The sequence below is a fragment of the Triticum urartu genome, chromosome 4A, assembly GCF_056163025.1.
Source record: "Triticum urartu cultivar PI428250 chromosome 4A, HENAU_Tu73, whole genome shotgun sequence".
Lineage (NCBI taxonomy): Eukaryota > Viridiplantae > Streptophyta > Magnoliopsida > Poales > Poaceae > Triticum > Triticum urartu.
In genome coordinates this window covers 265130625-265152414 of record NC_141876.1, presented here as the reverse complement: position 1 = coordinate 265152414, position 21790 = coordinate 265130625, and the positions used below count along the sequence as shown (strand labels likewise).

Genomic DNA, 21790 nt, shown 5'->3' with positions numbered 1-21790 from the left:
ATATAGTAATACTAATCTAGGAACCATTTCTGTATTTTATAAAACTATAACCGTTTTAAGAAATAAAAGAAAACAAAAAAAGAAAATAAGCAAAACAAAAAAGGAAAGCAAAAATAAAAATAAAAGAGAACCCCCGCCCCCCCGCTGGGCCCCGGCCCAGCTGGCCTCATGCCCAACAAGGCCGGCCCACCCCGCACCTCCCTGGCCTATATGGCCCCTGTCCCCCCCCCCCCCCGAAACCCTAAACCGCTAACCACCCCCACTTTCCCCACTCCCCTCGCCCCTCCCTCTATCCCCGCTTGATCTGGACGCCCATGGCGCCCCCGACGCTGGCCCCGACTATGCCCCCCTGCTCAATCTGGGCGCCGCCTGGCGCTGCTCGACGCCGTCTCCCTCGTCCTTGCGCCCCGTGCCCTCTCCCTCGACGGCGCCGCTCGCCGCGCCAACCGCGACCGCGCCCTCGACGCCCGACGCCGCATGGACGCCGCCGCCCCGCCGGACTGCGTCATCCTCGCCCCGCCGTGCCGGACTGCTTCGTTCCCGCCTCTCCTTTGCCGGTCCTCCCCGCGCCTCGCCGCCCTCTTCTCTTCAACGGGGGTGAGCTCCCGGTCGTGCCCCGTACGTCTCCCCCCTCCGAACGCTGCGCCCCCCTCCCCCCCCCCCACGCCGTCCCGTCGCCGCGCCTGCCTCTGCATGGCGGCGCCACGTCACGGCTTCCGCACGCCCGCGCGTGCCTCGCCCCTCTGCGCCCCGCATCGGCCGGCTCCCACCAGATGCTGCTCCGCCGCTATGCTGCTACTGCTGCTTTCGCTATCGCCGCACGACTCGTCTTGGCCATCGTCTCCGGCCCCCCACGGGCTTCCCTAGATGCGAGTGAGCAAGGGCAACCTTCTGGTGCCCTTGACTCATCCCACTGCCACCTCCAGCACTGCTCTGGCGAACCTCCATCGGACATGGTGGTCGTTGCCATTTAGCCGCCGACTAATCCACTGGTTAGCCACAATTAACGCTGCTAATTACCCCCTGGCCAAATGACAAGCAGGGCCCGCCCCTGTTAAAAAAAGAGAAAAAGAAAATATGTAATAAAAAAATAATTAATTAATTAATTAATTTGGCTAATTAAATTTAGTTAACCTAATCAAGTAATTAAACTAATTAACCTTGTTTAAATTAACCTGAGACTATGATGAATGGGTCCCACCTACCAGGTTTGACCTAGTCAACCTGTGGTCCTAATGACATCATGCTGATGTCATGCTGACACAATAATTGTATTTTCTAATTAAATTAAACCTGTTAAATCCAAAATTGTTTTAAATCTTTAAAAATTAATATAAAATAATCCGTAACTCAGATGAAAATACTTTGTACATAAAAGTTGCTCAGAATGACGAGACGAATCCGGATACGCAACCCGTTCGTCCACCACACATCCCTAGCATAGCGAACACGCAACTTCCCCCTCCGGTTCATCTATCCGAAAATGGGAAACATCAGGGATATTTTCTCGGTTGTTTCCCCCCTTCACGGTACCACCTCATACCGCGTTAGGGCACCCCTAACACCGATACTTGTCATGTCATGCATCGCTATGCATCTGTTTGCTTGATATTTATTGTTTCTTCCCCCTCTTCTCTCGCTAGACACCAAGACCGATGCCGCCGCTACCCAGTACGACTACGGTGCTGACGACCCCTCTCTCTTGCCAGAGCAACCAGGCAAGCCCCCCCCCCCTTGATCACCAGATATCGCCTACTCTCCTCTATACTGCTTGCATTAGAGTAGTGTAGCATGTTGCTGCTTTCCGTTAATCCTATTCTCATGCATAGCCTGTCATTGTTGCTACAACTGTTGATACCTTACCTGCAATCCTAAATGCTTAGTATAGGATGCTAGATTATCATCAGTGGCCCTACACTCTTGTCCGTCTGCCATGCTATACTATTGGGCCGTGATCACTTCGGGAGGTGATCACGGGCATATGTTATACACCTTATACTCTTACATTACTTATGATACTGTTCGGGTAGAGGTGGGCCTGGGTTCCCGACGGCCCCCGACTGTTACTTTGTGGCAGAGCGACAGGGCAGGTTGAGACCATCTAGGAGAGAGGTGGGCCTAGCCTTGGTCGGCATTCACGGATACTTAACACGCTTAACGAGATCTTGGTATTTGATCTGAGTCTGGCTACTGGCCTATACGCACTAACCATCTACGCGGGGACAGTTATGGGCACTCGATGTTGTGGTATCAGCCGAAGCCTTCGTGACGTCAGCGACTGAGCGGCGCGTGCCGGGTTGGACTGGAACGACTACTCTTGTATAAGGGAGGCTAGGTCTGCTCACCGGTCGCGTTCGCAATGTGCAGGTGTGCAAAGGGCGATGGGCCTAGACCCCTGCGCCATAGGATTTAGATCGGCGTGCTGACCTCTCTGTTGTGCCTAGGTAGGGCTGCGACGTGTTGATCTTCCGAGGCCGGGCATGACCCAGAAAAGTGTGTCCGGCCAAATGGGATCGAGCGTGTTGGGTTATGTGGTGCACCCCTGTAGGGAAGTTAATCTATTCGAATAGCCGTCATCTTCGGTAACAGGATGACTTGGAGTTGTACCTTGACCTTATGACAACTAGAACCGGATACTTAATAAAACACACCCTTCCAAGTGCCAGATACAACCCGGTGGTCGCTCTCTCACAGGGCGGCGAGGGGAGGATCATCGGTTAGGGTTATGCTATGCGATGTTACTTGGTGAACTTACCATCTACTCTCTTCTCCTGCTACAAGATGGAGGTTACCAGAAGCGTAGTCTTCGATAGGACTAGCTATCACCCTCTTATTCCGGCATTCTGCAATTCAGTCCACATATGATAGCCTTTTCCATTTGATACCAATGCATACATATGTAGTGTAGCTCCTTGCTTGCGAGTACTTTGGATGAGTACTCACGGTTGCTTTGCTCCCTCTTTTCCCCCTTTCTATACCCGATTGCTGCGACCGGACGTTGGAGCCCAGGAGCCAGACGCCACCATTGATGACGGCTACTACTACTCGGGAGGTGCCTACTACTACGTGCAGCCTGCTGACGACGACGAGGAGTAGTTTAGGAGGATCCCAGGCAGGAGGCCTGCGCCTCTTTCGATCTGTATCCCAGTTTGTGCTAGCCATCTTATGGCATCTTGTTTAACTTATGTATGTACTCAGATATTCTTGCTTCCGCTGACTCGTCTATGTTCGAGTTCTTGTATTCGAGCCCTCGAGGCCCCTGGCTTGTAATATGATGCTTGTAAGACTTATTTTATTTGTAGAGTTGTGTTGTGATATCTTCCCGTGAGTCCCTGATCTTGATCGTACACGTTTGCGTGTATGATTAGTGTACGGTCGAATCGGGGGCGTCACATGCATCACCTCCACTTGGGCTCATCAGTGTTGTACAACCTAGGGTTAGTTTTAGGCTGCCTTGGGACGTCCTCCCACCTCCTTGGCCGCCACCCCTTGCTCCTATATAAGTAGATCCATGTAGTAGTTTTTTGCTTGGGATTTGTTAAGTTAAAAGTTAGCCATTGCAACTTCCTGTACTTTGTTTGTGTCCAACGACCAGACCAAGACCGCTTCCGGATCCCCACCTTTATCAATACTTCATATATATCCGCAATATTCAGATTGCTTTATCATATTCTTGCTCGTTCTTCGATTGCTTGCCGGAATAGACCTTCGTAGTCAGGCTGACCGTGCTTCCAGCATCGTCAGTAACTTCAGGAGATTGGTTTAGCGATTGCTAAGGCGCAACATCATGCACATTTGTAGTCGGATCGTCAAAGTCATCTCCAGCAAATCGATAGTTATCATCTCATCAAAAGATCGGGACAACCTTGCCTCTATCAAGTGGTATCAGTTTTCAGGTTGCTCGGTGAGAATTTTCTTTTTTTTCTAGATTAGAGTTATTTTCTTACCTATTGTCCAAGAAAAAAACTAAAAAAAAGTTAAATCTATTCATCCTTTGTCCAAGCCAGTCTGAGGCTTTGCAATTTTCTTTTCATTGCCTGCACAGTTGAATTATCGGTTGCATCGTCGTGTCGAGTTGCTGGTCTTAGTGTCTATTTCGTTTAGAGTTTCAAGTTCTGTTCACATTAGTCACGCCACCGCTGCATCATTATCCCTTCCATTGTCCACCACCCATCCATCAATTTCCACCACGTGCTACCCACCGTTCATTGTCATAATCATACTTGAGATCGTTCACATCTTCGCTTGATCCACTCTGCAGCTTATCTAGTTTGTTTTGGAAAGAGGGAGAGAAAAAAGAGAGAAAAAAGAGAGAGAAAAACAAGAGAAAAAAAGTAAAAAAAAAGTCAGAGAAAAAAAGAGAAATAAAAAGAAAAAAAGTGTGAGGAAAAAAAGAGAGAAGAAAAAAAACAAAATTCGGAGCTATCTAGACTCAATCTCGTAGTTGAATTCGGATTGCAATCTGTTTTGTGCACTGTTCAGTAAAACAGGCATAACTTCCTCATACGAAGTCTGTTTTGGCTCCGCAAGTACTCAAATGAAATCTAGCGACGAGCCGCATCTAAATAGTTGTGGAAGCTAATTCACAATTTGGCACCTCAAAATCGGCTTCTAAATAGGTCTTTTTGCTCTCCGAAGTTCACGAACACAGCTTATTCCAGTTTTTCACGTCAGTTTTTGAATTTTTTGACTCCTCATATCAACTCGGAATTGAGTGATTCCTTTTGCGTTTGAAAGCTTGAGACAGTATCATTCTTGAAAAAAATTATCAAAAAATTGGCAAAAACTTTTCTAGAGGAAAGTTGGAGAGAAAGTTTTTGATATATCCTGCTTGGATGTTGTTTCACATCATTATCTTTACTGATATTGTGATCTTCACTTATATCTTGCTGTCCAGGGCTACTTCATATCCTTTATTGATGCTAGTTGTGCTACGGCGTGACCTCATTAGTGTTCTAGGCTCGCGTCTCTAGTTCGGTCTAGCCTAGGACCAGCACAGTAACGTCGTTGAGCGTTTATTCAACATTGCATCTCTGAATTGATTATTGCTAATCTTTTGCTACCATATATTTAAGCCTTCCAAGATCCACATATTTCTACACCGTGTATACATATGTGAAGGAAATATGCCCTAGAGGCAATAATAAAGTTATTATTTATTTCCTTATATCATGATAAATGTTCATTATTCATGCTAGAATTGTATTAACCGGAAACATAATACATGTGTGAATACATAGACAAACAGTATGTCACTAGTATGCGTCTACTTGACTAGCTTGTTGATCAAAGATGGTCATGTTTCCTAACCATAGACATGAGTTGTCATTTGATTAACGGGATCACATCATTAGGAGAATGATGTGATTGACTTGACCCATTCCGTTAGCTTAGCACTTGATCGTTTAGTTTGTTGCTATTGCTTTCTTCATGACTTATACATGTTCCTATGACTATGAGATTATGCAACTCCTGTTTACCGGAGGAACACTTTGTGTGCTACCAAACGTCACAACGTAACTGGGTGATTATAAAGGTGCTCTACAGGTATCTCCAAAGGTACTTGTTGGGTTGGCGTATTTTGATATTAGGATTTGTCACTCCGATTGTCGGAGAGGTATCTCTGGGCCCTCTCGGTAATGCACATCACTTAAGCCTTGCAAGCATTGCAACTAATGAGTTAGTTGCGGGATGATGTATTACGGAACGAGTAAAGAGACTTGCCCGTAACGAGATTAAACTAGGTATTGACATACCGACGATCAAATCTCGGACAAGTAACATACCAATGACAAAGGGAACAACATATGTAGTTATGCGGTCTGGCCGATAAAGATCTTCGTAGAATATGTGGGAGCCAATATGAGCATCCAGGTTCCACTATTGGTTATTGACCGGAGACGTGTCTCGGTCATGTCTACATAGTTCTCGAACCCGTATGGTCCGCACGCTTAAAGTTCGATGACAGTTATATTATGAGTTTATGTGTTTTGATGTACCGAAGGATTTCGGAGTCCCGGATGAGATCGGGGACATGACAAGGAGTCTCGAAATGATCGAGACGTAAAGATCGATATATTGGACGACTATATTCGGACATCGGAAAGGTTCCGAGTGATTCGGATATTTTCGGGAGTACCGGGGAGTTATGGGAATTCGTATTGGGCCTTAATGGGCCATACGGGAAAGGAGAGAAAGGCCTCAAAGGGTGGCCGCACCCCTCCCCATGGGCTGCTCCGAATTGGACTAGGGAGGGGGGTGCCCCCTTCCTTCTCCTTTTCCCTTCCCTTTCCTTCTCTCCTACTCCTACTACTTGGAAGGGATCCTAGTTCTACTAGGAAAGGGGGAATCCAACTCTCGATGGGAGTAGGACTCCCCTAGGGCGCGCCATAGAGAGGGCCGGCCCCTCCCCTCCTCCACTCCTTTATATACGTGGCCAGGGGGCACCCCATAGACAGAACAATTGATCTCTTGATCTCTTAGCCGTGTGCGGTGCCCCCCTCCACCATAATCCACCTCGATCATATCGTAACGGTGCTTAGGCGAAGCCCTGCGTCGGTAGAACATCATCATCGTCACCACGCCGTCGTGCTGACGAAACTCTCCCTCAACACTCGGCTGGATCGGAGTTCGAGGGACGTCATCGAGTTGAACGTGTGCAGAACTCGGAGGTGCTGTGCGTTCGGTACTTGATCGGTCGGATCGTGAAGACGTACGACTACATCAACCGCGTTGTGCTAACGCTTCTGCTTTCGGTCTACGAGGGTACGTGGACAACACTCTCCCCTCTCGTTGCTATGCATCACCATGATCTTGCGTGTGCGTAGGAAATTTTTGAAATTACTACATTCCCCAACAGTGGCATCCGAGCCAGGTTTTATGCGTTGATGTAATATGCACGAGTAGAACACAAGTGAGTTGTGGGAAATATAAGTCATACTTCTTACCAGCATGTCACACTTTGGTTCGACGGTATTGTTGGATGAATCGGCCCAGACCGACATTACGCGTACGCTTACACGAGACTGGTTCTACCGACGTGCTTTGCACACAGGTGGCTGGCGGGTGTCAGTTTCTCCAACTTTAGTTGAACCGAGTGTGGCTACGCCCGGTCCTTGCGAAGGTTAAAACAGCACCAACTTGACAAACTATCGTTGTGGTTTTGATGCGTAGGTAAAAACGGTTCTTGCTCAACCCGTAGCAGCCATGTAAAACTTGCAACAACAAAGTAGAGTACGTCTAACTTGTTTTTGCAGGGAATGTTGTGATGTGATATGGTCAAGACGTGATGAGATATAAGTTGCTGTATGAGATGATCATGTTTTGTTGAAGTTATCGGCAATAGGCAAAAGCCTTATGGTTATCTCTCTATTGCATAAGATGCAAGCACCAAATAATTGCTTTACTTTATCGCTATGTGATAGCAATAGTTGCAAGAGCAATTGTTGGCGAGACAACCATGTGACGACACATTGATATAGATCAAGATGATGGAGATCATGGTGTCATGCCGGTGATGATGGAGATCATGACGATACTTTGGAGATGGAGATCAAAGGCACAAGATGATGATGGCCATATCATGTCACATATTTTGATTGCATATGATGTTTATCTTTTATACATCTTATTTTGCTTAGTTCGATGGTAGCTTTATAAGATGATCTCTCACTAATTATCAAGGTACAAGTGTTCTCCCTGAGTATAAACCGTTGCGAAAGTTCTTCGTGCTGAGACACCACGTGATGATCGGGTGTGATAGGCTCTACGTTCAAATACAACGGGTGCAAAACAGTTGCACACGCGGAATACTCAGGTTAAACTTGACGAGCCTAGCATATAACAGATATGGCCTCGGAACACGGAGACCGAAAGGTCGAGCGTGAATCATATAGTAGATATGATCAACATAGTGATGTTCACCATTGAAACTACTCCATCTCACGTGATGATCGGACATGGTTTAGTTGATATGGATCATGTGATCACTTAGAAGATTAGAGGGATGTCTGTCTAAGTGGGAGTTCTTAAGTAATATGATTAATTGAACTTTAATTTATCATGAACTTAGTCCTGGTAGTATTAGCATATCTATGTTGTAGATCAATAGCTCGCGATGTTGCTCCCAGTTTATTGTGTTCTTAGAGAAAAATTATGTTGAAAAATGTTGGTAGCAATGATGCGGATTGGATCCGTGATCTGAGGATTATCCTCATTGCTGCACAGAAGAATTATGTCTTTGATGCACCGCTAGGTGACAGACCTATTGCAAGAGTAGATGCAGATGTTATGAACGTTTGGCTAGCTCAATATGATGACTACTTGATAGTTTACTGCACCATGCTTAACGGCTTAGAATCGGGACTTCAAAGACGTTTTGAATGTCATGGACCATATGAGATGTTCCAAGAGTTGAAGTTAATATTTCAAGCAAATACCCGAGTTGAGAGATATGAAGTCTCCAACAAGTTCTATAGGTAAAAAGATGGAGGAGAATAGCTCAAGCAGTGAGCATGTAATCAGATTGTCTGGGTACTACAATCACTTGAATCAAGTGGGAATTAATCTTCCAGATAAGATAGTGATTGACAGAATTCTCTAGTCACCATCACCAAGTTAGTAGAACTTCGTGATGAACTATGATATGCAAGGGATAATGGAAACGATTCCCAAGCTCTTCGTAATGCTGAAATCAACGAAGGTAGAAATCAAGAAAAATATCAAAGTGTTGATGGTAGACAAGACCACTAGTTTCAAGAAAAGCGCAAAGGGGAGAAGGGGAACTTCAAGAAGAATGGCAAGCAAGTTGCTACTCAAGTGAAGAAGCCCAAGTCTGGTCCTAAGCCTGAGACTAAGTGCTTCTACTGCAAAGGGACTGGTCACTAGAAGCGGAACTGCCCCAAGTATTTGGCAAATAAGAAGGATGGCAAAGTGAACAAAGGTATATTTGACATACAGATTATTGATGTGTATTTTACTAGTGTTTGTAGCAACCCCTCGGTATTTGATACTGGTTCAGTTGCTAAGAGTAGTAACTCGAAACGGGAGTTGCAGAATGAACAGAGACTAGTTAAGGGTGAAGTGACGATGTGTGTTGGAAGTGGTTCCAAGATTGATATGATCATCATCGCACACTCCCTATACTTTCGGGATTAGTGTTGAACCTAAATAAGTGTTATTTGGTGTTTGCATTGAGCATGAATATGATTTGGTCATGTTTATTGCAATACGGTTATTCATTTAAGTAAGAGAATAAATTGTTGTTATGTTTACATGAATAAAACCTTATACGGTTACACACCCAATGAAAATAGTTCGTTGGATCTCGATCGTAGTGATACACATATTCATAATATTGAAACCAAAAGATGCAAAATTAATAATGATAGTGCAACTTATTTGTGGCACTGCCGTTTAGGTCATATTGGTGTAAAGCGCATGAAGAAACTCCATGCTGATGGACTTTTGGAATCACTTGATTATGGATCACTTGATGCTTGCGAACCATGCCTCATGTGCAAGATGACTAAGACTCCGTTCTCCGGAACAATGGAGCGAGCAACTGACTTATTGGAAATAATACATACTGATGTATGCGGTCCGATGAGTGTTAAGGCTCACGGCAAGTATCATTATTTTCTGACCTTCACAGATGATTTGAGCAGATATGGGTATATCTACTTAATGAAACACAAGTCTGAAACAGTTGAAAAGTTCAAAGAATTTCAGAGTGAAGTGGAGAATCATCGTAACAAAAATAAAAGTTTCTACGATATGATCGCAGAAGTAAAATATTTGAGTTACGAGTTTGGCCTTCACTTAAAACAATGTGAAATAGTTTCACTACTCACGCCACCTGGAACACCACAGTGTAATGGTGTGTTCGAACATTGTAACCGTACTTTATTAGATATGGTGCGATCTATGATGTCTCTTACCAATTTACCACTATCGTTTTGGGGTTATGCATTAGAGACAGCTACATTCACATTAAATAGGGCACCTTCTAAATCCGTTGAGACGACACCGTATGAACTATGGTTTGGAAAGAAACCTAAGCTGTCGTTTCTTAAAGTTTGAGGTTGCAATGCTTATGTGAAAAAGGTTCAACCTGATAAGCTCAAACCCAAATCGGAGAAGTGCGTCTTCATAGGATACCCAAAAGAAAATGTTGGGTACACCTTCTATCACAGATCCGAAGGCAAGATATTCGTTGCTGAGAATGGATCCTTTCTAGAGAAGGAGTTTCTCTCGAAAGAAGTGAGTGGGAGGAAAGTAGAACTTAATGAGGTAACTGTACCTGCTCCCTTATTGGAAAGTAGTTCATCACAGAAATCTGTTCCTGTGACTACTACACCAATTAGTGAGGAAGCTAATGATGATGATCATGTAACTTCAGATCAAGTTACTACCGAACCTCGTAGGTAAACCAGAGTGAGATCCACACCAGAGTGGTACGGTAATCCTACTCTGGAGTTCATGTTACTTGACCATGATGAACCTACAAACTATGAGGAAGCGATGATGAGCCCAGATTCCGCGAAATGGCTTGAGGCCATGAAATCTGAGATGGGATCCATGTATGAGAACAAAGTGTGGACTTTGGTTGACTTGCCCATTGATCGGCAAGCAATTGAGATTAAATGGATCTTCAAGAGGAAGACGGACACTGATAGTAGTGTTACTATCTACAAAGCTAGAATTGTCAAAAGGTTTTCGACAAGTTCAAGGTGTTGACTATGATGAGAGTTTCTCACTCGTATCTATGCTTAAGTCTATCTGAATCATGTTAGCAATTGCCACATTTTATGAAATCTGGCAAATGGAAAACAAAACTACATTCCTTAATGGATGTATTAAAGAAGAGTTGTATATGATGCAACAAGAAAGTTTTGTCAATCCTAAAGGTGCTAACAAAATATGCAAGCTCCAGCGATCCATCTATGGACTGGTGCAAGCATCTCGGAGTTGGAATATACGCTTTGATAAGTTTATCAAAGCATATAGTTTTATACAGACTTGTGGTGAAGCCTGTATTTACAAGAAAGTGAGTGGGAGCACTACAGCATTTCTGATAAGTATATGTGAATGACATATTGTTGGTCGGAGATAATGTAGAATTATTCTGCAAAGCATAAAGGAGTGTTTGAAAGGAGTTTTTCAAAGAAAGACCTCGGTGAAGTTGCTTACATATTGAGCATCAAGATCTATAGAGATAGATCAAGACGCTTGATAAGTTTTTCAATGAGTACATACCTTGACAAGATTTTGAAGTAGTTCAAAATGGAACAGTCAAAGAAAGAGTTCTTGCCTGTGTTACAAGGTGTGAAACTGAGTAAGACTCAAAGCCCGACCACGGCAGAAGATAGAAAGAGAATGAAAGTCATTCCCTATGCCTTGGCCATAGGTTCTATAAAATATGCCATGTTGTGTACCAGATCTATTGTATACCCTACATTATTTTTGGCAAGGGGTACAATAGTGATCTAGGAGTAGATCACTGGACAGCGGTCAAAAATTATCCTTAGTGGAATAAGGATATGTTTCTCGATTATGGAGGTGACAAAAAGGTTCATCGTAAAGGGTTACGTCGATGCAAATTTTGACACTGATCCAGATGACTCTAAATCTCAATCTGGATACATATTGAAAGTGGGAGCAATTAGCTAGAGTAGCTCCGTGCAGAGCATTGTTGACATAGAAGTTTGCAAAATACTTACGGATCTGAATGTGGCAGACCCATTGACTAAACTTCTCTCACAAGCAAAACATGATCACACCTTAGTACTCTTTGGGTGTTAATCACATAGCGATGTGAACTAGATTATTGACTCTAGTAAACCCTTTGGGTGTTGGTCACATGTTGATATGAACTATGGGTGTAAATCACATGGTGATGTGAACTATTGGTATTAAATCACATGGCGATGTGAACTAGATTATTGACTCTAGTGCAAGTGGGAGACTGAAGGAAATATGCCCTAGAGGCAATAATAAAGTTATTATTTATTTCCTTATATCATGATAAATGTTTATTATTCATGCTAGAATTGTATTAACCGGAAACATAATACATGTGTGGATACATAGACAAACAGTATGTCACTAGTATGCCTCTACTTGACTAGCTTGTTGATCAAAGATGGTTATGTTTCCTAACCATAGACATGAGTTGTTATTTGATTAACGGGATCACATCATTAGGAGAATGATGTGATTGACTTGACCCATTCTGTTAGCTTAGCACTTGATCGTTTAGTTTGTTGCTATTGCTTTCTTCATGACTTATACATGTTCCTATGACTATGAGATTATGCAACTCCCATTTACCAGAGGAACACTTTGTGTGCTACCAAACGTCACAACGTAACTGGGTGATTATAAAGGTGCTCTACAGGTGTCTCCAAAGGTACTTGTTGGGTTGGCGTATTTCGAGATTAGGATTTGTCACTCCGATTGTCGGAGAGGTATCTCTGGGCCCTCTCGGTAATGCACATCACTTAAGCCTTGCAAGCATTGCAACTAATGAGTTAGTTGCGGGATGATGTATTACGGAACGAGTAAAGAGACTTGCCGGTAACGAGATTAAACTAGGTATTGACATACCGACGATCGAATCTCGGACAAGTAACATACCGATGACAAAGGGAACAACATATGTAGTTATGCGGTCTGACCGATAAAGATCTTTGTAGAATATGTGGGAGCCAATATGAGCCTCCAGGTTCCGCTATTGGTTATTGACCGGAGACGTGTCTCGGTCATGTCTACATAGTTCTCGAACCCGTAGGGTCCGCACGCTTAAAGTTCGATGACGGTTATATTATGAGTTTATGTGTTTTGATGTATCGAAGGAGTTCAGAGTCCAGGATGAGATCGGGGACATCACGAGGAGTCTCGAAATGATCGATACGTAAATATCTATATATTGAACGACTATATTCGGACATCGGAAAGGTTCCGAGTGATTCGGGTATTTTCGGGAGTACCAGGGAGTTACGGGAATTCGTATTGGGCCTTAATGGGCCATACGGGAAAGGAGAGAAAGGCCTCAAAGGGTGGCCACACCCCTCCCCATGGGCTAGTCCGAATTGGACTAGGGAGGGGGGCGCCCCCTTCCTTCCTTCTCCTTTTCCCTTCCCTTTCCTTCTCTCCTACTCCTACTACTTGGAAGGGATCCTAGTTCTACTAGGAAAGGGGGGATCCTACTCCCGGTGGGAGTAGGACTCCCCTAGGGCGCGCCATAGAGAGGGCCGGCCCCTCCCCTCCTCCACTCCTTTATATACGTGGCCAGGGGGCACCCCATAGACATAACAATTGATCTCTTGATCTCTTAGCCGTGTGCGGTGTCCCCCTCCACCATAATCCACCTCGATCATATCGTAGCGGTGCTTAGGCGAAGCCCTGCGTCGGTAGAACATCATCATCGTCACCACGCCGTCGTGCTGACGAAACTCTCCCTCAACACTCGGCTGGATCGGAGTTCGAGGGACGTCATCGAGTTGAACGTGTGCAGAACTCGGAGGTGACGTGCGGTCGGTACTTGATCGGTCGGATCGTGAAGACGTACGACTACATCAACCACATTGTGCTAACGCTTCTGCTTTCGGTCTATGAGGGTACGTGGACAACACTCTCCCCTCTCGTTGCTATGCATCACGATGATCTTGCGTGTGCGTAGGAAATTTTTGAAATTACTACATTCCCCAACAATATGTTCCCCTAGCAATCGCTTTACTCAATCTTCGGAGTTATTTGACACCGCTGGTTGCCTGTCACCACCTGCTGCTTGGTAAGAACTTGTAACATATTGATATTTGCTTTACTGTGAGCGCTTTACCACCACACCCTAGTAGTTCATAGGAACATTATTCTTGAATTTTGTTTCTTGTTTCTAATAATCAGGATAGGTTCCGGAGATGTAAGTTCTTGGACGACGGACACATCTTCACCATCATGAGAGTTGGGACAACACACACAAGCACATGGTCAGGTTATCTTTTTACCGTCATTTGAGGTTAGATTTAATCCTGCTATTTATCTAGCTTGGGAGCTTGAAGTAGAACAAGTTTTTAGTCACCATGACTTTTCTGAACATGAGCGAGTACGAGCTGCCACTAGAGCATTTACTGGTTTTGCTTCTGTTTGGTGGAGTGTGCATTATAAGAAAAACATTGATAACCAACCCACAACTTGGAAAGCTTTGAAATATGTATTGAGACAATAATTTTACCCTCCTGACTATCATCGTGAATTGCTTGGCAAATTTGAACAATTTAAACAAGGAAACAAAATTGTTCATGCTTACTACCAAGAGTTCAAATCCTATATGCATCATTGTGACATAGAAGAATCTGAGGATGATACAATGAATAGATTTTTTGGTGGTTTGAACCATGATATTCAGGCAAGATTTCAGTATATGCCTCGTTGCATTACTGGTATGTATGTTCATACTTGTACCTTTGAGAAATAGATACAGGAGGATGCATTGGGTGACCACAACAACTATTCCAGTTCATGCTCACCACCGCCGGTTGGTTCCTCCACCATTGCACCTACTATAGCAACCCACCTCGGATTGTGAGCGCGATATCATCTCAAGAGTATGGTACATTGTCAATGTCCGTACCTACATCAGCTACGTCTTTGCGACAAGGTAAAAGTAAAGGTATTGATGATATAACTTCACATGAGAATGATTCATGCCTAGTTAACTTGAATGCATCATGTGTTGAGTTACCTCTTGATTTGAGCACACCACCTATTTTAGAGAATCTTGTTATTGTCATGAATGCGTTATGTGATCAAACAACTGAAATACCAACAATTTTGAGTACACCCATTAAATTAACTGTTGATGCGAAAGAACCAATGTTTAATCATTTTGATATGACCTCTAATCTTGGTGATGATTCTGTGTCAATTGACTTATTGCATGTTTGCTTATTTAAGCATGTTGTAGCATGTAAATTTGATGCAAGTAAGGTTTATTCACCAATGTTGGGATGGTTTAATGATGAACATTGCCAATCCTTTGATATGAATAAGAGCTTCACTTATATGTGCAAACTGAGTTGCGATATTTTCATGCCTTCTACTTCTTATGATAATATTTCGGCTTCAGATTTTATGAACTATGAAAATTACTCAATTGAAGTTATAATCCGAGGTAAATTACTCATGTGATGCATTCTCAAGGTAAAAGTAAAAATGGATGACACATGATGCATTCAAGGTAAAAGTAAAAATGGATGACATAGACATATACAACATGTACACCTTGTCTCTTTTGTTAGCCATATTTCAGATTAAGCAACGCCAAGGATGGCTTTGTTTTCAAGAAGGGGAGGATGATGAGGACATGAATACCTTGGATATGACCAAAAATATTGCATGCATGTATATTTGTGAGGTGATTTCTAATACAAACTATGCAATAATTTATTTATGTCATCCAGGACAAAAATACTTCACAAACTTTTGTGCCATGTCTAATTGCAGGTGTATGGGACATTTGTACAATACACATATGAAGATAAGGGAAAAAGAGAAGTTTAGGTGATGTTCAAAAAGTCCTCTCATGGCAGTTTTGGGCCAAGAGAAGATAGAGTCCAAGTCTCTCACATTCTGGATTCAGATTCGGACTACACAGACATACCTGAATCAAAACGCCAACAACTTTTTCATATGGACTCCAAATTGGGTGATTCTTTTTTTTCTGTTTGAAAGTAGATTTCGTGCTCTTTCCAACACAATTGGATTCGCCTTCAAATTCGTCCGGAGTGTTGAGTTATGGACGAAACAATCTGACGTTGCAGCAGAATCCGAGTCAAACTACAAGCCAAAAGGTGTTGCATCACCTCCACTTGGGACCATGAGCCTTGTACGACCTAGGGTTAGTTTTAGGCTGCCTTGGGATGTCCTCCCACCTCCTTGGCCGCCACCCCTTGCTCCTATATAAGTAGATCCATCTAGTAGTTTTTTGCTTGGGATTTGTTTAGTTAAAAGTTAGCCATTGCAACTTCGTGTACTTCGTTTGTGCCCAACGACCAGACCAAGACCGCTTCCGGATCCCCACCTTTATCAATACTTCATATATATTCACAATATTCAGATTTCTTTATCATATTCTTGCTCGTTCTTTGATTGCTTGCAGGAATAGACCTTCGTGGTCAGGCTGACCATGCTTCCGGCATCATCAGTAACCTCAGGAGATTGGTTTAGCGATTGCTAAGGCGCAATGTTGTGCACGTTTGTAGTCGGATCGTCAAAGTCGTCTCCACCAAATCGATAGTTATCATCTCATCGAAAGATCGGGACACCCTCGCCTCTATCAGTCACCGTGGTCTAAGGGGATGGCCCTAGCTTGATCGTCTTGACGCCATCTTGTTGTTGGAGGCCCATATGATGTGGCACCTCATAGCTCGTCCCCATGACCGAAGGGAAATTCCCATGTTTAGCCATCTTCCTTGAGGGGCTTCCGAAGATGGAAGTGTCGCCCTCGCTTGTTGGTGGTTGCCTCGTTGGTGAAGATGTCGATGTAGGCGAACTCATGGGAAGTAGGCAAAGATGTCGTAGGTCCAAAGGCGAAGATGCCTTGGGAACACTTGGCGAAGATGCTGAAGTGGTTGGTGTAGCTGTAGTGTCATCTTGGTTGTGGTCCTCGTCTCCCGGTCTTCTCTTTTGCTCTTGAAGCTTGGCCTTGGTGTGAAGTAGGTCTTGTTGGGACTTGTGCATTTGCGCTTGGCGAGCATCTTCATGATGATGGTGTCGTTGTCGTGCTTGAGCTCGATGGCGTTCGTCGCCATCGTGCACATGATGCTTTGAGGTGACTTGCCCTTCATGACGATGTGGATCACGAACGTGATGGTGGTCGCCATGGAGATGTGGACCTGGACGACTTGCGCTTGCATCATTTTTGCGCTCCGAAGACTTGTGACTTGGACGTCGCGGCCTTGAGGATGATAAAGGGGAAGAACGGTTGATCAACAAGGTCTGAATCTCCTCCATCCTTGTATCTTGCTCCTCCTTTTGTGCGGAAAGCTTGTTGTTGATGTAGTCACTTTTCCTTGCTTCGGACTGACGAATGTCGATGAAGAGGTTCTCGATGCGCTCTCGCAATCTTGATTGTGCGCCTTGCATTTGTCGTTGTAGATCGAAGATTAACACTTTGGTGATGTAGTTGTTCACGCCGTCGTTGTTGTCGAAGACCGGAGATGAAATGCATTTCCTATCCATCACAATACTCGAGCAAATATGAGTGGAGAAAGGATAAGAACTATACCAAATGTACCTTGACCGATGTTGAAGATGGATCAATGATCACTCAATGATGTAACAAGGAAATAGCACAATTGGTACCAATTATTGTCGGTTTCTCACACCTACACAAATAAGGCTTATGGTGGAGCTCGGTGAGGATAGTGGCACAAAAAATTTGATGCAAAATGTTAGCAAGAGTCAATAATGTTGAAAGAGATTCACAAATTCGCAAGTGAAACAAGTAGACCAATAGCAATATGTGGCACACGAAAACACACACAGAGATAGATACATGGGGTCGTGCAACCAAGGAATGAGCTCAAAATGTGGAATCCACGGAAAATGCTCTTGTTGCACAACTCTAGAGAGACGCTAGCACGATTGCTCAATAGGCGGATACGACACTTGTGCACAACCTATAGGAGACAAAAATGCAACGACTTCTATCCCAAGTATGCTATGTATATGATGTTCCGGTGGTATGATCCAAGATGGTCGGATATGACAATCTTATGCAATGTGGTATGATGCTATGGCACTTGCTTACAAGCTCTTTGTTCACTCTTTTTCTTTGCTTAAAAGCTTATTCTTTTTCTTTCTTTTTTATATGGGCACAATGTGAAATGCACAAACCAAGATAGTAATTTGGTATATACGGGGAATATACAATGGAGGGATACCATGATACCAAGATGATATGGAGGTTACCGTCCGTGGCGATGATGATTGGCGGTGTTCTTGATGTAGATATCAAGATGATGGAGACTTGTCCCTAAGTAGCCGAAACACCTTAGGAAACGGAAAAACCACGAACTCAAAATCTCAAATGTCAAATGTCAAATGGCGGTAGCGGGAATGCGGTGGTGGTTTTGTGGAAGCTCAATGGAATTGTGGAATGGCAATGATGGGTTGTGGAGTACGCAATGTAGAAATGGAGGGTAAGGTGGTGAACTATACACGGTGTTGGAGTTGGAAGCACGGTCCCTAAGTAGCCTAAACACCTTAGGAGACACAACTCACAACACAAACAAAATTGGGTTAAGTTGGGGTGGCGGAAGTGTATGGTGGGTAAGCCTATGCGGAAGTGGTGGTGGTGGTTGATGAAGAAGCAATCATCCCTAAGTAGCCGAAACACCTTAGGAGACTCAAATAACAACTCAAACAACCTCAAATGCTATAAGGAACAAAAAGGGTTAGGTTGCGGAAGTAGGTGGTGGTTATGCGGATGATATGGTGGAAGCCCTAGGCAAAGATGCCAAAGTTCCAAAAATTTGATGGAGTCAAAATGGTGTTGGTAGTATTTTTGTGGGAAGGGGGATGTCAAGAGCTTCTCAACGAGCTAAAGAACGCGAAGATCGGACTCCGGATGAATTAGTTATGGACAAAATGGAGAAATGGAACAAGCCGAATTTCCAGGGGCCGGACATCCGGGGTCGGGGCCGGAAATCCGAGACCTGATGTCGAGAACCGCGCGTGAATTGCGCTCCAGGAACCGGATGTCCGGCTTGGGGCCCAGATGTCTGGCCCGACGATTCTAGATTGGGACTTCGAAACTCGATTTGGGGCGGAAATAGATGATTTGGGGGGCAAAATTGACGGGATTTCGTGGATGGAAGGTGGGGAAACTTGGGGAGATGCTAGATCCACTCGAAACTAAGCAAATCCATGGATCAAATCCAAAAAAATCTCATCAAACCAACAAATCACAAAAAAAAATTGGGGGCTATTTTTGGTGGGGATTTTCGAATTTAGGACGAAATCAACAAAATTAGGCTAGAAAACAAAACGGGGAGGCTCCGAAATCGTGATCAACGTGGCTCATGGTACCAAGATGATGGGTGGAACTCTAATCGGCCGATCTTTCACGAAAGGAGCGGATCCCGCGAAGAATACGAAGAACACGAGGGAAAACATGAGGGGAAGCACGAGGGGAAACACGAGAGAATCACTCAAACCAACAAGAATGATCACACATGTGCTAGATCCTCGAAACACAAAGAGAGATACATGATCCAAAGTCAACAAAGGACAATACAAGAGGTAACCGGTTCTTCTCTGTGAGGAGGTCTTGAATCCATAAGGGGATCTTCCCGTGAGGGGTCTTGAATCCAAGGTGGATCTTCTCCGTAGAGGGGCCGCGGTCTCTCTCGTGGAGTAGATCCAATATGGATGAGCGATGCTCTATCTCTAATATGAGCTTACACAATGCTAACCCTAAAACGTAGGTAGGAGGAGAGTATATATAGTCTAAGGGCCGAAGGGGTACATGGGCCTCGGCCTAGATGCGCTGCACGCAGGCAGGGGGGCGGATGTCCGGGCGTCGGGCCGGATGTCCGAGCCTTCGCGAGGTGCTGGATGTCCGAGCTGGCGGGCCGGATGTCCAAGCTGGAGTGGCCAGTCTCGGAGCTCTCTATATAGGTGGGGTCTGGATGTCCAGGCTGGGGGCCGGATGTCCGGTGGCTCGGGAAGAGCCGGATGTCTGGGCCACTAGTCGGATGTCCGGGCTAACGGGGTTCAGCTTCGGGTGCATTCTATGATGGGCGTTGGATTTCTGGGGGTCGGGCCAGATGTCCGGGCTAGGGCCGGATATCCGGTGCGTGTAGTAGCTCGCTCTTCTTCCTTCTCCTTCCTTTGCTTCCACGCACGCTTGGCTTTGGTCCTTGGGTTCTCCGTGGTCTCCTCGGGTGTACCTGAGTATGAATAAGGTCCGCGCTTGAAGTAGCATCCATGTCTTACATGCGGAAAGGGAAGATTCGGAAAGGAGCAAGTTCACCTTGTGTCCAATGGCGTATGCTTGAGGTCTCAACATGAGGGCACTTGGGGCTTGGGGAGAAGTCGTAGTGTATATGGGGATGATCATAGGATGGTTCGCATCAGGTGGCCTGTATGCAAGTGGCATGGTGCACTAGAAGTGGTCCGCGTGTCTGGAGGGTCTCGAGTGGGTGTACGCTTGCATGAAGACGCACTATCTGCATCTTGATGCGACGCTCGTGGCCTCCCCCCCTCCTCCGCATTGAAGGGAAAGACCGGGTGGAGGAGCAATTCTTCAGCAACCTTCTTAACCTTAACAGTCACTTTGACTTCAGGCAGGTGGTGACCCCAGTCCCGGCGGAGCTCCATGAAGGCCTCGAGGAGGCGGTGAGGGGACATGTTGATGAGGACATGACTACCTTGGATACGACCAAAAATATTGCGTACGTGCATATTTGTGAGGTGATTTCTACTGTAAACTATGCAATAATTTATTTATGTTATCCAAGACAAAAATACTTCATAGACTTTTGCGCCATGTCTAATTGCAGGTGTATGGGACATTTGTCTTACACATGACCCATGTGTTTAGACACTTCATTTTATTTGGTGTGGTGAATGCTTCCTATTCCTACCATAGAACGTTTGTTGAGTGTTTTATGCATGTTTGCTATGACTTTGAGGTAGATGTTTATTCTCTTGTCACACATATTTGCATCACTACCTCACATTTACATGCTTGTATCCATGATGACCTTTGATTGTGCTCAATTTATGTGCTTACATGCCATGTCACAATCCTTTGTCACACCATATGCTATACTTGCTGATGACACTTGTTGGGTGAATCGCCTCTTGAATGATTGGTTTTGCACTACTAACCACATTTGTTTTTCCAAGTGTTTGTTGTCCTTACTCATTTTGAAGGAATCACTAGACGGTGCGACATTAGATGAGTGCCCATTTCGAGCTTGAAGGTGATGAGTACTTGGTGATCGTCCACTTCTACACGGCGAAGCCATCTCTTTCCCATGGTGATTTGGTTCACGATCCGAGGTCGGATCTTTCCCAAGGGAGAGATGATGCAGAGCATCCTACGGGCATCACAATGTCAAGAGTACATTTGACAAGTGACACGTGTGAAATCTACTTTACATACAAAAAGGTGAATCGTCTCCTTTACACGTGCTCACTTTACCCCTTCGAGGATGGTATACTACTTGACATTCCTCTCGTGTGCATGCATAGGTATTGCCAGAGCTTTACGAATGACGAGGAGGGGTACAAGCGCCAAGGAACGCCTACACCATCCGTGAGGGAAGCGTGGAAGAGAAGACGGAAGAAACAGAGTTGCTGTAAGCAATAGCCACCGGACATCCGGGCGACACCGGACATCTCGTACCTGAGGCAACCCAGATGGCTAGAAGAGCTATAGCCGGCAAGTCCTACAGCGGACAGACGACCGACGACCACCGTACGTCCAAGGAGTCCCAGCAACCGGACGACTGACACCGACCAGACATCCGGTGCCACATGTCCAGAAGCCAATTGTTGGATATCCGACGCCCTCTGGAAGTCCGGACCCCCGCGAGCGACCGGACATCCGGTAACCACTGGACATATGACACTGCCTATGCATAGCTAGGCCTTTGTCCTTGTATCTCTCTCCCACTTACCCCTTCATGGCTTAGATTATAAATAGACCTCCCCCTCCTCCTTTCTAGGTTAGCAGATATGATAGCTCATTTTAGTGGAGCTTTGCTCCTACCTCTAC

The 21790-nt window shown here is 44.8% G+C and overlaps 1 long non-coding RNA gene across 2 annotated transcripts; it reads left to right on the top strand.

Moving 5' to 3' along the window:
• Positions 1 to 244: 244 nt before the first annotated feature.
• On the top strand, positions 245 to 3317 carry LOC147975556 (uncharacterized). 2 transcript variants are annotated; one of them, XR_015600906.1, is made up of 3 exons: positions 245 to 597; positions 1644 to 1718; positions 3010 to 3317. It is a non-coding gene; the product is annotated as an uncharacterized LOC147975556 (long non-coding RNA). The 2 variants fall into 2 exon arrangements; XR_015600907.1 differs by having other exon boundaries at positions 245 to 618.
• Positions 3318 to 21790: the final 18473 nt, after the last annotated feature.